The sequence below is a fragment of the Tachypleus tridentatus genome, chromosome 2 (genome assembly GCF_004210375.1).
Source record: "Tachypleus tridentatus isolate NWPU-2018 chromosome 2, ASM421037v1, whole genome shotgun sequence".
Classification (NCBI taxonomy): Eukaryota; Metazoa; Arthropoda; class Merostomata; order Xiphosura; family Limulidae; genus Tachypleus; species Tachypleus tridentatus.
In genome coordinates, this window is record NC_134826.1 from 130,911,023 (window position 1) to 130,927,820 (window position 16,798).

A 16,798-nucleotide genomic window follows, 5' to 3' on the forward strand; every position below is an offset into this window, starting at 1 on the left:
AGAGCACGTGATCTCTGTACTAAAGCGGTGAAGTATTTAAATCAACGATATCGTGACGGCTCAGTGCTTCTCCAATTAGAAATACTTCGTCAATTTTATTTACACACAAGGTTTCAAATATTTAGCTTCACATCTGTTCATGACCCACTGGGCCTCCCGCTGGTACAGCGATAAGTCTACGGATTTAACGCTAAAATCAGAGGTTCGATTCCTCTCTCTGATCTTAGCAGATAGACCCATGTGGCTTTGCTATAAGAGAATAAAACACACACACACGTACACACATAGCCCAATCTTAGTTAAAGTGTCGGACTTTAAATCGACGACTCCATATTTCTGTCCCCAGTACCCCCCGAAAAAAGCGTTTTGCACTCTAGGTTCATAGATCCGTTATTAATGGGTTCGTCTATCTGTCAGGGTACATTATGAAAAATAAAGCGTTTTTGTTTTCGCATTTGTTTTGTGGCTTTAAAAATTATGATATTTGTTGCTATGGCAAACTGATTCACCTATTCAGTAAGGAGGTTTTGATGTGTATAATTTTCATTAAATATTCAAGTGTTTAGGTGTCACATATCTAGTGCTTGTTGCTATACATTACGTCTATATATTTGTGTTGTATTTTATAGTGTTTGTGAAATTTACGTATAAAATTTATTTTTGTTATCTAATATATTTGGAATTGAAGTACTGAATACTATCTGCGGTACACTTAAGAATTTTACAACTTAAAATGTGTTATCTTAATTTTATACTGTTTTTCTTTAGGAATGATTCTCGAAATGATAGACAGAGGAGTGAATGGTATGTTAGTCAAAACATTGACAAAAGGTGGCGCTGTGTTCAAAGATGGGCGTATACAAGTTGGAGACTACCTCCTGTCAATCAACAATGAATCCTTAAGAAACGTAACCAAATCTCAATGTCGTGCAATTCTACGACGAGCTGAACTCATAAGCATGGATATACTGTAAGCGTGATTTAGTGTTGTAATTTTTGTAAAAAATTAGCATTATCTATATTTGCAGTAAATTGAAAAAGAAAGAAAATCACAACAATTTTAATTATAACATTGCATAGGGGAATAAGCGCTGCTGTTGAAACCACTTTACTGGTATTGCATATATTAGGCTTAGCTAAATTCTAGCGAGGCCTGAAGAACACGATCGAGAGATCCATTCACTGCAATTTACAGTATTTTAAAATGTAAGAAAAATTGCGAATTATTGTATATTTATTTTGTATACATAGCAGTGATTTTTTTTTATTTTAGAGTTTTAAATTTCGAAAAATGATATGAACTAATAAAGCACAAGTACGTATTTTGCCAAACTCCACAGTGGAGAAGAAGTTACGCAAAAATATATTGTGGATGAGATACTGAAAACGATTCTCATGTCGTCAGTATTGTAGTTTAAGATCGTAATGTTTCGAAATTATTTTATGTAACGAAATAAAAACTTATTCTTGAGACTAATAACCAATACGTATACGGGAAATGTTATCGGAGTTTGGATTGACAGCAATAATGCTTTCTTAGTATTTATTTTTATTTTAAAAACATAACGTGCAATTCAAGAACCGATACTATGTCTAAACATGCTAGTGTGTTGTTGTTTTGTTTTCCGCTTCTGCATATTTATCAAAATTACTGCACAACGTTAAGCCTACTCCAGGGAACAAACAGTATGACTTGTATTTTTGTTTGTACGAAAGTTGACAACGAATACATTTAATTGAAACTAATTTTTGTGCACTGTCTTCTAAAGAAAAACTGATTCTACGTCTTCTGTTTCTTTTTAAGTCTTATCACACAGTTCTCTAAGCCTGAGCAGGCCATTGCATTTGTTGAATACTCCATCAAAATCGCCATGATGTATTTCACCTGACCTAAGAGGTTTAATGAAATTTCATGTAACAGAATCGTTCCAAGAACGAAGCCATAATTTCAAATTATTCAGCATTTTAAAAAATAATAATAATATTTACCACACTACAATCAACTTTACATGATTTGGTCCTAATTTTCGTTATTTTTTACAATACATATAATGTGAAATAAAAACAGAAAAACAGATTAAAGATTTTTAAAAGGAAAACAAATATTCAAAATTGTTTGCTTGTATTTGTGTATACAAGTCGTGTGGATAACGAAGTTGATGTAGCAAGTTTCCATATTTTATTAATCCCTTTTAGAGAGTTTATAAGGATAAGCTGTGAGTCCAAGAAATGTGGCTAAGTGAAGTAGTTTATAAAAACAGTTAAAAACGATAAAACCACCACATTCTTCTTTTCTCCTGTTAAGGCCCGGCATGGCCAGTTGGTTAAGGCGTTCGACTCGTAATCTAAAGGTCGCGGGTTCGAATCCCCGTCACACCAAACATGCTTGCCTTTTCAGCCATGAGGGTAACGGTCAATCATACAATTCGTTGGTAAAAGAGTAGCCCAAGAGTTGGCGGTGGGTGGTGCTGACTAGCTGTCTTCCCTCTAGTCTTGCACTGCTAAATTAGGGACGGTTAGCGCAGATAGCCCTAGTTTTGCGCGAAATTCAAAAGAAACGAAACAAAAGCTTTGCGCGAAATTCAAAAAACAAACAAACATAACAATTCGTCTGTTAACCCGTGTCTCTCACATTTATCCGTCTCATTCTGTGATGTCTTATGTTGGAATAAAGTGGATTGACATCCAGTTTTATTGTTCTTTCAGGATCCGCTATGTACCGGGATCAGATGCTGCCGTTCACAGACAGTCGGCCCTTTTGGCGCTACAACAAAGTAGAGAATCTCCTATTCAGAGTCTGATACAACACCATCCTTCACCGAGGTACGGAAGTAACAGATAAAGATAGTTTAATCTGAAAAATCTTATTATGTTATTCACACTGAATAGGTAGAGGCAATTTAACGAAAAGTTAAAATTAAATGGGCCATAGACTTTTGCCATCGTGTGGTATGTTACCATATCAACTAAAGTATCCGCATTTTGTTCCTTTTGTTTTGTTTTGTTAATTACCTCTTCGAAATCACACAAAATCACTGCATACATTTGTGTAACGTTAAAATGATGTTCTTTCTACAAGGAAGAAATGAATATTTTTCATTACTTATCCTCAGTTGTGGTTCTCAGCTGCACCGAGACATGCAGCTAAACATGAAACTAGAAATAAAGCTGAACACACAGTTAGAGTTATTACAAAGTTACGCGTTGGTAGGTGTTTCTTTAAATACAGGACAGAGCCCTGTGATCGATAGAAATGAAGACATGAACGTAAGCACATTCATGTGAAAATAAGTGTTGTGTTAAACACAGATGTCTTTAAACAAGAATTGGAATGAAGAGCACGTATACGTTCTTAGATATTACGTTGTTATCCAATTCAGGGAAGTTTTATATATGTGTTTAAAAGATGTAGATTATACATTCTATACAACTGTTAGAATACAAGATACAAAGCCACCTGTTATAACCTAAGTAAAATGATTTAACTATTTGAATACAAATTAAGGGATACAACCCAGCAGTTAGAACACAATGGCTATAAGTGTGTTTCTTATAGCAAAGCAACATCGGGCTATCTGCTGAGCCCACCGATGGGGAATCGAACCGCTGATTTTAGCGTTGTAAATCCGTAGACATACCGCTGTACTAGCGGGAGGCACAATGGCTATAACCTATTTGTTTTACGGAATTCAACTCACCGTTAGAACAACACACGTTAAAGGATATAATCTAACTATTAGAACACAAGTTAAAGGATTGAACCCAACTACTACATTATAATGTTAGAGCACAAGATATGGGATTCAGCCCGATTGCTAGAACAAAGTATCCGGTGTGAATAGGTGAAAGTGGTTACCTATTACACAGATAAAGGGTAGATATGAAGACCTACTTAGTATCCTGAATTATAGTGCTACGTTAAAATAAAGCGTGCATTTTTTCAAAGTTACAAGGAAATCTTATGGTTTGTTTTTTTTTTGGTACGTTTATCCTACCAAGTATATCCTGGAATATTTGAACAATTCATAAGAAGAAATAAAAGATTAAAAAGATAAAAATTCCAAACCAGAAACAGAAGTATTCTGATACGTTTTACAGTTGATACTAACTCCCCCTGTGATCTGGCTTGTTACTGATTCTCCCTTTCGTAGCAAGTAACCTGATCAATGGTTTTTGACTTAACGTGTATCATGTAATTATCAGAAACATGCTGTGCTGTCACATCTCCTTTAAAGAAAGGTTATTTCGTGTAAAAACAAACGTTGCATATACTCTGCGTGATTCATTAGATGATCGCATTCTAAATGTTTTACTTTGTTTATAAACAAGTGCTTTCCTTCTTCTTTCTTCGATATTGGACAATCGAGATGGCTAGAGCTCATCCTAAAGCTACAGCACGCAACAATATAGAAACAATGTGTTCCGTAATGCGAGCAATCCCGGTTGTTGTTGTCGTATTAGATCAACACATCCCAGTAATTATATAAGATATGAGCGTAGGATATATTGACACGAAAGACTTAGTTCTAATTTCCGAAGGACGTTAGAGATTTAGCGAGATTTGCTTGTCTGCGCCCACTACAGTTCAAGTTTCATTCGTTGATTTGGATGAGTCGTGGCAAAATGTTGCTACTCAGTTATAATGTGAAGTTCTAAAGTTTGGGGTGACTTAAAATGAAAACCACACTATTTTATTTTACTATTATGCATGTGCTACCTTGTTTTCACTTCAGTGGTTCAATGTTTACAATTGCTAAGTTAGACGTCTTGTTAGGTCTCCACATGTATTAATAAATAATATAGAAAGAATCGAACCATAGGTAAATAACTTCGTCTGATTGATTATATATTCGAAAGATGTCAGAAAAAGTTAACCTGAAGATGACCTAAAAAAGGTCAAAACGTTGTTCTGTACTTTATTGTAATTAAAGTTTTAATACCCATACCAGTCGTCTTAGGAATAAATATTTGCTTCAAGTGGGTTTCTCGTCATCATTATTACTTCTTCATTCAAGTTTCCTAAACTAATATTTATAACAACAGAGAAAGAAAAGTCGTATAATTTTATGTTCTAAAGTGTTATTTGAGTTATGTTCTATTTCCTTTAAAGTGTACAGTTTCTGTTTTCCATGTGTGTCTATATTGTCGTTACGAAAGCGTTTGGAATAAGTGATAAATACTGCAGAGAAGTTTCCCACATTATACTATTATCATTAACAGAAATTCTGATTAACATATTTGTCACTCTAATCTGCTAAAGAAAAATTGCTAAAGAATCACGTAGATTTTGATGGCATAATAACTGGTTCTTTTTTTTTTTTCCTTATCCAACTTGTACTGCTCCGCTTTCTGCTAACACTTTAGGATCTTCCCAAGGTATTATCGGTACGTATTTATTGAGTTGATTCCTTATTCCATAAAATGTATTCCGTTTCTTATATAGTTACAGATTTAAATTTTTTTCTAATACTGTGAACATTAAAAAACGTGTTTAAGGTAACATTTAATTCTGAAGAAAAAGTACTTTTATTCGAATGATTTTATAAAAACATTAACTGCTGTATATTCTGTGGTGAAACATTGAATCAGTATACCAACATTCTCTATATTTGTGTGATTGGGTAAAGTCAACTTGATTATTTCGAAACTTTTTTTATTTTCTAGTAAGGGTTGAAGTAAAATATTCAGAAGTGCTGGTAAAAACTAGATATCAGAGTAAAAATGTATTTAAAACTTATAACTATATTGAAACAATAACACCATTCATAACTGAAACGATTGATTAAACAATAACACCATTCATCACTGAAACGATTGATTAAACAATAACACCATTCATCACTGAAACGATTGATTAAACAATAACACCATTCATCACTGAAACAATTGTTTAAACAGTAACACTATTCATCACTGAAACGATTGTTTAAACAATAACACCATTCATCACTGAAACGATTGTTTAAACAATAACACCATTCATCACTGAAACGATTGATTAAACAATAACACCATTCATCACTGAAACGATTGTTTAAATAATAACACCATTCATCACTGAAACGATTGTTTAAACAATAACACCATTCATCACTGAAACGATTGTTCAAACAGTAATACGAATCATCATTAAAGCATTTGTTTAAACAATAACGTCATTCATCACTGAAACGATTGATTAAACAATAACACCATTCATCACTGAAACGATTATTCAAACAATAACACCATTCATCACTGAAACGATTGTTTAAATAATAACACCATTCATCACTGAAACGATTGTTTAAACAATAACACCATTCATCACTGAAACGATTGATTAAACAATAACACCATTCATCACTGAAACGATTGTTTAAATAATAACACCATTCATCACTGAAACGATTGTTTAAACAATAACACCATTCATCACTGAAACGATTGTTCAAACAGTAATACGAATCATCATTAAAGCATTTGTTTAAACAATAACGTCATTCATCACTGAAACGATTGATTAAACAATAACACCATTCATCACTGAAACGATTATTCAAACAATAACACCATTCATCACTGAAACGATTGTTTAAATAATAACACCATTCATCACTGAAACGATTGTTTAAACAATAACACCATTCATCACTGAAACGATTGATTAAACAATAACACCATTCATCACTGAAACGATTGTTTAAATAATAACACCATTCATCACTGAAACGATTGTTTAAACAATAACACCATTCATCACTGAAACGATTGTTCAAACAGTAATACCAATCATCATTAAAGCATTTGTTTAAACAATAACGTCATTCATCACTGAAACGATTGATTAAACAATAACACCATTCATCACTGAAACGATTATTCAAACAATAACACCATTCATCACTGAAACGATTGTTTAAATAATAACACCATTCATCACTGAAACGATTGTTTAAACAATAACACCATTCATCACTGAAACGATTGATTAAACAATAACACCATTCATCACTGAAACGATTGTTTAAATAATAACACCATTCATCACTGAAACGATTGTTTAAACAATAACACCATTCATCACTGAAACGATTGATTAAACAATAAACACCATTCATCACTGAAACGATTATTCAAACAATAACACAATTCATAACTGAAACGATTGATTAAATAATAACACCATTCATCATTAAAGCATTTGTTTAAACAATAACGTCATTCATTACTTAAACGATTGTTTAAACAGTAACACCATTCATCACTGAAACGATTGATTAAACAATAAACACCATTCATCACTGAAACGATTATTCAAACAATAAACACCATTCATAACTGAAACGATTGTTTAAATAATAACACCATTCATAACTGAAACAATTGTTTAAATAATAACACCATTCATCATTAAAGCATTTGTTTAAACAATAACGTCATTCATCACTGAAACGATTATTCAAACAATAACACCATTCATCATTGAAACGATTGTTTAAACAGTAATACAAATCATCACAGAAACGATTATTCAAACAATAACACCATTCATCACTGAAACGATTATTTAAACAATAACACCATTCATCACTGAAACGATTGTTTAAACAGTAATACCAATTATCACAGAAACGATTGTTTACACAGTAACACTATTCATCACAGAAACGATTGTTTACACAGTAACACTATTCATCACAGAAACGTTTCGGCAATTGAAAATATATTTCTAACAGAAAGTTACTGGTTCATTTTTATTATGATGTTTACGCAAAACGGTGATAATAATAGAGTAAAAAGGTTTAATTCAAAACAATTACACTCTAATGCTAAACTCTTTTAACAATGAATCTAAACTTTGCTTGTTAAACTAAACTTGTTAAACTTTGCACTAAACTATTGTGCTGTTGTTCTCCTCATTTGTTCATGAACTGGTTTATTGATAATGCTTAGTTTTCCTTCTGATTCCTAATTCATGTTTTTAAACAATTATCTCTCCTTAGGTCACCATTTCTTTATTCCAAACTTCCCGAGAGCGATTATGAAGATAATCTTTCATTAGATGAGCTAGAAAGCCCGTGGACTCCACCAGTTAAGTCCAGGAGAAAATTTCGTGATATTTCCTCCAGCATCCCAAGTTCCTCTACATCTAGTGTACTCACTCCTTCTTCTGCTCCTGCGAAGTTGCTGGATACCCCTGACCTGGATGACCTGGACTCTTCTGAACACGAATCAATCCCTCTCATAGACGAGAAGTTGCAATTATTGGAAAAGATTGGAGATGAACTTGCCAACACTGAAGAAGGTCCTCTATTGATACCCTTACAACGGGATCACGTGATTACACCACCCGTAGAATTCAGAGGAACGACACCTGAGCGGAAACCTGCACTCTCTAAGCCACCAGTGCCTTTAAAACCCGCTTGGTTGAAACACAGAAAGTTAGAACAAGGTACGTCAATGAACATTTCAGGTAACCAATTCTGTACTCAGTGTTATTTCTTTTACAGAAATTACAATATTCCAACACCGAGTCTATTAAATCTGTTACCAGTTGGCTGTTCTTTTCTAATACTTTAAACTTGTGAAACTATAACGAGTTTCGTGTTTACAGGTGGTGCACCACGGTTGAGGCCAGATGATAAACAGTTTGGTGTTAAATCTGAAGAACCAAATGTTAGACTACCCAGTGGTCAAACAACCATGTCTGCTCCTACCTCCACGATGGACATTTCCGGACACGTGGTTAGCGGTAGAACTTGCCAGTGGGGGCCAGAACAGGAAGTGAGCCTTCACCGAGATCCGGAACACGGCCTAGGTCTTAGTATAGTTGGAGGGAAAGTTTCCATTTCTCCAGAAAATTTAATCACCGGTATTTTCATTAAAAACATCATTCCAGACAGTCCTGCTGGACGTAGTGGAAAACTAAAAAAGGGCGATCGAATTTTATCGGTGAGGTTTTGTTCAATTATCTTCTGTGTAGATCCCATAACATTAGTTTTCAATGTCAATTGTATTATTTTATGAACATGAATATGTTTTTAACAAAGCAAGATTAGACAACTTTATTAAACAACACGAATCTATTTCACAACAAAATATTTGAGCACACGGTCATATCTTGCTTCACACTAAATGCAATGTGAACATGTCACAGAATAATTCCACAAATGAGTAGTAACATTTTCTAGCACATGTGTAGCACTTCTTAAAGAGACCTTTGGAAAGGTTTAAACGATAATAACAAAACTTGGACGTGATATAAATGTTTGTGTTACCACGTTGTTTGTGGCACAATCAAAACAGCTCAAACACTATACCGATGAAAAAATATGATACTTTTAATTTAGACAAACGACCTCTAGCAGTACTGTGTATAAGATTAATATTCGGAGAAAAAATATTCATTCTGAGTATATATATATATATATATATTTGTATATATATGTCTGCTTGAAGTTGTTAAAATACTAAAGATAAAACTTCTTACGACATTTATTGGACAGCTGATTTTCTATGAGTTAATTTCAAGTATTTCTGGAAATGTTATTGTTGAGAGAAAAATAAATAAATAAAGGTTATAAATGCTATTTCATTCCCTATATTCTGAGATTTTTTACTTACGTAACACACAAAGGACGTATTTATACTTCAGAATACGAAAATATATTAATAATTCGCTCCAACTTCGAGGTGTAATATGTTTGTGCAATAAATTTACGGTCCTGCTCATTCTTTCACGGGGCCGGCATGGCCAAGCGTGTGAAGGCGTTCGACTCGTAATCCCAGGGTCGCGGGTTCGAATGCCCCTTGCACCAAACATTCTCGCCCTTTCAGCCGTGGGGGTGTTATAATGTGACGGTCAATCCCATTATTCGTTGGTGAAAGAGTAGCCCAAGAGTTGGCGGTGGGTGGTGATGATTAGCTGCCTTCCCTCTAGTCTTACACTGCTAAATTAGGGACGGGTAGCACAGCTAGCCATCGTGTAGCTTGCGCTAAATTCAAAAACTAACATGTTTTCACAGATACCAATGCTTTTTCCAAAAGTCGCTTTTGTCGCTAACTCATGTATCTTATCTTAATTTTTAGGTATGATCGTGTAAAAAACTACAAAAAAAACTAAAACTTACATCTTGTGGATAATGTCCGAAGCATCTCTCTGAGATAAAAAAATGTTTAAGGACAAAATTCAGAGTGTAATTCATGTGTTGTGGTTTCAACGATATTGTTTTTATGCGTGAATCTTCTCTCGATAACGGTGTTTATAAACGGGCCTATTTTCGTCTATATTATCGATTAATTTTGTCAGAACTTCGATATGTAATTTCTGATTGACTTAAATAATGTCATCTCGAATGTCCTAATTTTTGGTTACAGCCAAAGTTCCAAGATCGAGCCCTAATATTTCTGTTCATAAAAGTTTTGGTTGTCTGTTTGATTTTGAATTTCGCGCAACGCTACACGAGATCTATCTGCACTAGCCGTCCCTAATTTAGCAGTTTAAGAGTAGAGGGAAAGCTGCTTGTCGTCACCACCCACTGCCAACTCTTAGGCTACTCTTTTACCAACGAATAGTGTGATTGATGGTGACATTATAACGCCCCCAGGGATGAAAGGGCGAGCATGTTTGGTTCGACAGGGACTCGAGTGCCTTAACCACCTGGCTATGCCGGACCTCGTAAACGTTTGTTAATTTACTATTACAATGTTTTATTTTAACATTATTGTTACGAAAATGCTTATTAAAATAAGTGATAAATGTTCAAATATGATACTAGGAACAGTTTAACTATTGAGTATTTATAATATTAATAATGTTAATGGAGTACATAGCATTTATAATTTAGTTTCTGTCTTCGTAAGCTAATCTCGACATTTCTAATGTGTCTTTTTTCTCTTACAGTTCAAGACGTTTAACCATCTAAGCTTTAAATAGTCACTTCTTTTAATAACAAATAAAACATAATTTTTTCAAGGTAAACGAAATAGACTTGCACGTGGCGTCGCGTGAGCAAGCTATTGACTTGATAAGGAATGCAGAAGATCCTGTGACGTTGATAATTCGTAGCTTACTCCCTCTGGTGAGAGTATTTGTTTGTTTAAAACTGATAACAATAACATCTCGTGATGCCTTTTTTTAAATTATATATATATAAATTATAACTAATAGGTTACAATATTGTAATTTCGAAACTGTATGCGTTCCAGTACAACTTAGCATGTTATTTTGACGTGTTTCTAGCGTTCCTATCACTCAACAATATTATTACCAGGTGTCAATTTGCAAATCGTCTGTTATTTCAAATTGTTTTACAATGTGTTATTGCCGTTATCGTATAAAGTAAACGTGTTATAAGTAAAAATATCGTTAGCAAACTTTGCCCAGTGGGATGTTTAGTAAGAAATGTTATATTCAGCGATTTGATAAAATAACCATAGTCATTGATGTGAGGAGACATGGACCTAAACTTCATATTTGAAAAAATGTAAAAATATTTTGAAGATTTGCTACATTCTAAATTAGTTTCGAAAGGTATAGATAGATATAGACAGACAAAAGAAACATATTTAAGTTGAGTGACAGTGCAATATAACATTATTATTATTTCTTGTGACTATAGGAGACCTGGTTTCTAGAATATTTTACTTTTTTTTAAGTCTGCTTTTAGGCTTCAGTCTCGTGAACTTTTATTCACGTTTTACAAATCAAATCAGTAAATCTGTAAGTAGTTTTCACGTTATTAGGCTTACAGTTATGTTAATAATACTGGACGTGGGCTTATCAAATATAATGATATTTAATGAATCCAATACTCATATCCTTTATATATATATATGAGCTGAAATACCCGCCACCTGACGGGGAACGTTTAAACTTAAATAACACAATGTAGTTAAAGAACAATGATATACTTCAAAGTAATAACTTGAACATGAACTTTATCTCTAAATTTTAAAATTATAACAAGGCTTCTTTCTAAACGACATCTACAATGATTAAAGAACTTTCAAAGTAATAACTTGAACATGAACTTTATCTCTAAATTTTAAAAGTATAACAAGGCTTCTTTCTAAACGACATCTACAGTTTGTTAATGTAATTAAAGAACAATGATATACTTCAACGTAATAACTTGAACATGAACTTTATTTCTAAATTTTAAAATTATAACAAGGCTTCATTCTAAACGACATCTACAATTTGTTAATGTAATTAAAGAACAATGATTTACTTCAAAGTAATAACTTGAACATGACCTTTATCTCTAAATTTTAAAATTATAACAAGGCTTCTTTCTAAACGACATCTACAATTTGTTTTCCATCTGCCAAGAAATAAAGATTTTGAGGTGATCCCACCATAGAACACCCTACATCTCATTGACCATGAATCCTATTAGAATATTAAACACTGTCTGAAGCATCATCCTGCCAAGATTGTTTGGTGTTAATTAAATAAACTGGGAGTAATTAATCAACAAGCTATATAAAATTTAAAAAAAAACTCCCAGTGGCACAGTGGTATATCTGCAGACTCTCACCGCTGGAAACCGGGTTTTCGTACACGTGGTGGGCAGACCACAGATAGCCCATTCTATAGCTTTGTAGTTAATTACAAACAAACAAAACAAAATAGAAATATGATTAAGCTTAGTTTTGACCCATTAGGACATTACCTCAGTTTACAGTGTTTACATACACATTATGTTTAAGATTGACCAAGTTAGCTCAAAGGATTGAGAGCGCAAAGAAACACACATTTCGTCTATACAATCCAAAGCTATACAATGGGCTATCTGTGGTCTGCCCACCACGTGTACGAAAACCCGGTTTCCAGCGGCGAGAGTCCGCAGACATACCGCTGTGCCACTGGGACATTTCTTGTTGATTAATTCTTTATTTATATTAGCACATTCTTTGAAAGCATTAGCATTAAACTTATCAGAGATAAGTGAATCACAAATGCTAAACTGATAACAATGTTAGTATGCTTTCTTAAACGTGATTTTTGTCTCCTTACAAAAAAGTCATGTTTCGTATTTATTTGTATTAACTCGTACTGTTCTTCTAGCCCCAACCCACGTATACTCAGGTTACAGCTTCACCAGCCTTACAAGATCAGCCTTCTTTAGGCCTTCACGAAGAAGAACGTCCTGAAGAAGTGACTGACGAAGAACTGGTAAGGCCTCAGTCATGAAAAGTAGTCTTAGTAAAAACATCTGCATTAACGAACATATTGCGTCAACATCAGACAAAATAACTTAAATAATGTCAAATTTTCATTAGATTACTAAAAATTGGGCGGGATGTAGCCTAGAGAGGTTAGTGTGTCCAAACTGTGTGTCAGGATTCATGGTTTGCGAATCGTTGGTGCAAGAATATGGAGTTGTGAGTGTGCTATAGAAGTTGCAATTAAATCTTGGTATTGTGTTCAACAAGAGAAGCCAAACAGTTGACGGAGGGTGGTTTATACTAGATGCCTTAATTTACTCTAATCTATCAGTTCAAATTATGGACGGTTGTTCGCAGATAGCTCTAACAATGAAAACAAATTGAGACGTACCATGAATTGTTTCCCATCACATGGATCTCGAAATTTCAGTTGGTATTTTTTTTTCTTATCTAGTTGAATTACAAACATTTTGATATATATGTTTGAAATAGATATCCACATTTTAAGACGAGGTGTTTGGGTTTCGTGTCTTCACAATAATGAATATGTTATTTCATGATATATTCCTTCCCTTCACGTTATGTCTAGACTGATAAGTTACTTGTTTCAAAGTGTTCACTCAAAGCCACATGAGGAGTATTTGTACATTATGGTTCTTAATTTTGTAATGATAAACCAGACAGAAGCCAGCTTGTCAACACCCACCGTCAACTTTTTGCTCTGCTATGTCAAACTGGCCCGGCATGGCCAGGAGGTTAAGGCACTCAACTCGTAATCCGAGAATCGCGGGTTCGAATCCCCATCACACCGAACATGCTCGCCCTTTCAGTCGTGAGAGCGTTATAATGTTACGGTCACTTCCACTATTCGTTGGTAAAAGAGTAGCCCAAGAGTTGGCGGTGGGTGGTGATGACTAGCCACCTTACCACTAGTCTTACACTGTTAAATTAGGGACGGCTAGTGCAGATATCCCTCGTGTAGCTTTGCGCGAAATTCAAAACAAAACAAACCAAGTTTATATTTTCTATTGGTTATTCAAAAAGTAGCATAGTGTCACAGATGTCTTATGTTCGTTAATTAACTAATACAGATGTGGAACAAACCTGTCTGTGATAATCATTAATTCATTAACACGCATCTTTAAAATAGACGTATTGGTTTTCTGTATATGATAGCATTTGGAATGAGATTTATATGGATAATATACATATAGCAAATTAGGCACAGATTTCAAGACCAGTTTGCTTTCTTTTAGCAAATGTTTAACTTCTAAGATATGTATTCATTTGCTTCGAAGTGCTTTGTGCAACCAACATAAGTTTCGGTTTGTGTTGTTTATGATGTTACGCTATGCTGAAGTAATACTAGTAAAGGTCACCATATCATGAAAATCTTGATTCGAGTGAACTGTTTATCATCACTAAACAAACATAAATTGTACCAACGTTTAAATTACTTCATAAGTGAGTGTTTATTTTATACAAAACATAGTATATTTTGTTAATGAATAGAATTCTTATCCGCCCAGTTATTAATTTTTTAATCATAATTATAATTTAATTTGTCTGTATTATATGATTTAGTGATTTTTCAATAATTTCTCATTTCTAGCTGTCTCTCTCAGAATCATTCGTGACAACTGTGAATCCTTATTATATAGACAGTAGCTTTGAAAGTGAAATACAGGAGCAATCCTCTATTAGAGATCAGCCAGGATTACCAGACGATCAGATTTTATCACCTCATATCTTAGACTCAACACCTTCTTCACGATTATTGCCTCAGAAACTCTCAGGACAGTATCACAAAGCTATACAATCAGATTTCAAAGAACTTCCTTTGGGTTTTCACCACTAATAACACCGAAAATGTCTTCATTAGACTTCTCAGATAACATATCACATTTAGAATTCAAAGAGAATTTCACCCTTGAACCACCCCAAAACGAATCCCCATCACATGTACTGTCCAGTCCGATATTTAAGGAATCTCCACCAGATTTTCCACCAGGTCCAACCACTAAAGATTCGCCAACAGAGTGGGAACTTATGCTAATACCTAGGGTGTCTCCTCTAGACTTTCCGCTAGGCCCATCAACTAATGATTCGTCTCCAGACTGGGGACCTTTACCAGTAATTAGGGATTATTCTCCAGAATATTCACCAGAAACAGGTAATAAAGATTCTTTACTAGAATCTAAAACGTCTCAGGTTCGTACAGAATCGCTTACAGATCTGTTTTATGTGCCAAAAAAGACTGCGTCTGTACTACCATCATGTAAAGACGCAGAAGAAGTGCCAACAGATTTGTTGAGATATTCACCATGTAAAACGTCCTTAGAAACCAATTTGCCAAATTTGATGTCAACAAAATTTTCATCGCTATGTGCTGACACTTCAAACCCTGAGAAGATTTTAATAGATTTAATCTCTAAACCAACAAACACAACTTTCGCAGCAAGTTTGCAAACCGAAAGAGAAAAAACACACTTTACTGAACACATACCTGATATAGTACCCAAAACAGTAGTAACCACTCTTGAACGTGATTCAGGGACAGAAAAATCACCATCAAACTCGATTTCAACTCAAAATGTTAAGACAGAGCTAACGCCTGATGTAGTACCCGAAGATGTAATGGAAGATTTGAAACAATGTCCACTTACTGGAAAAGAAACATTAAGCTTAACGCCTGACCAAACATCATCATCTTTCTCAACGTATTTTCCCCTAAGTACATCAAAAATTATTTTGTCAAATACACTTGTTTCTACTCCTGAAGAACCTCACTCAGGTTCTTCTAAAGAGCCACCTACGAATGTGTTACCTCACTTATCATCCAAGACATTCATCTCAAATATATCATCCAATGAAGCATTCAAAGAGTTTTCAACAGAAACAGCACCCAAGGAATTTACCTTTGAATTATCCTCAAAAACTGAACAAAATTTGAAATCTGAAGACTTCTTGTTCCAATTAGAACCTTGCCAAACATCTTCTGAGATTGACTTAGATACAAAAACTATTGCGACTCAAGAAGAACCATGGAGATCCATACCTAAACACGTAGTATCCTCGAAAACATCTCCTGAGTCGATAATTAAAGAGGATGCTTTGGAAGTGGAAACTCTCCCAATACCTAAAGGGTTTTCATCCGAAACGGAATATGAGCAACTTTCTGAAGGCTTTTCACTAAATGTGGAAACTAGTCAAACATCTATTGAATCTGCAGTCAAAGTACTCCAAACTGAAGTATCTACGTCAAAATTGATTGCACATCCAACACTCAAAGTACCTCCTATGGATCCGTTGCTTCTCCCACTTCAAAAAGAGTTGGAAGCTGTAATCACGTCTTTTGAAACTGCAGTAGATATTGCTACCATTTCACTAACCGACGAGTCTCCAAAAGACTTAGTGTCTGACCAAGTCCACGAAGTACCTGACCCGGAGTTGACAACTGGTGGAATGTTTTTAGAATCTCCAGCTGGACTCCAGGCTGGTCCATCGTCATCAGGATCTTTGTCTCAAGATTATATATCTCCAGAATCTCAATCACAAGGAACACATTCCTGGTCTTCTGAAAGTACCGACATTGGAGAAACTGATGGCGCAGTATGTTTAGACCAAGGTCTGCAGGTCAGTG

General features: G+C 34.5%; 1 protein-coding gene and 1 pseudogene across 4 annotated transcripts in view; both read left to right on the forward strand.

Annotated features, from left to right (window-relative positions):
• LOC143245105 (patj homolog) overlaps positions 1 to 900 on the forward strand; it is a 548,212-nt gene extending 547,312 nt beyond the window's left edge. For all 3 annotated transcript variants that reach the window (XM_076490994.1, XM_076490998.1, XM_076490997.1), the window contains one exon: positions 769 to 900. The gene's annotated coding sequence lies outside the window, so the exon portion shown is untranslated. The remainder of the gene's footprint in view (positions 1 to 768) is intronic.
• The window catches only part of LOC143245107 (uncharacterized), a 158,019-nt pseudogene continuing 141,991 nt past the window's right edge, over positions 771 to 16,798 (forward strand). Inside the window, exons 1-8 of the transcript XR_013025470.1 lie at positions 771 to 970; positions 2,707 to 2,823; positions 5,365 to 5,385; positions 7,986 to 8,434; positions 8,597 to 8,934; positions 10,959 to 11,063; positions 13,055 to 13,162; positions 14,768 to 16,791. The product of XR_013025470.1 is annotated as an uncharacterized LOC143245107 (transcript). The remainder of the gene's footprint in view (positions 971 to 2,706; positions 2,824 to 5,364; positions 5,386 to 7,985; positions 8,435 to 8,596; positions 8,935 to 10,958; positions 11,064 to 13,054; positions 13,163 to 14,767; positions 16,792 to 16,798) is intronic.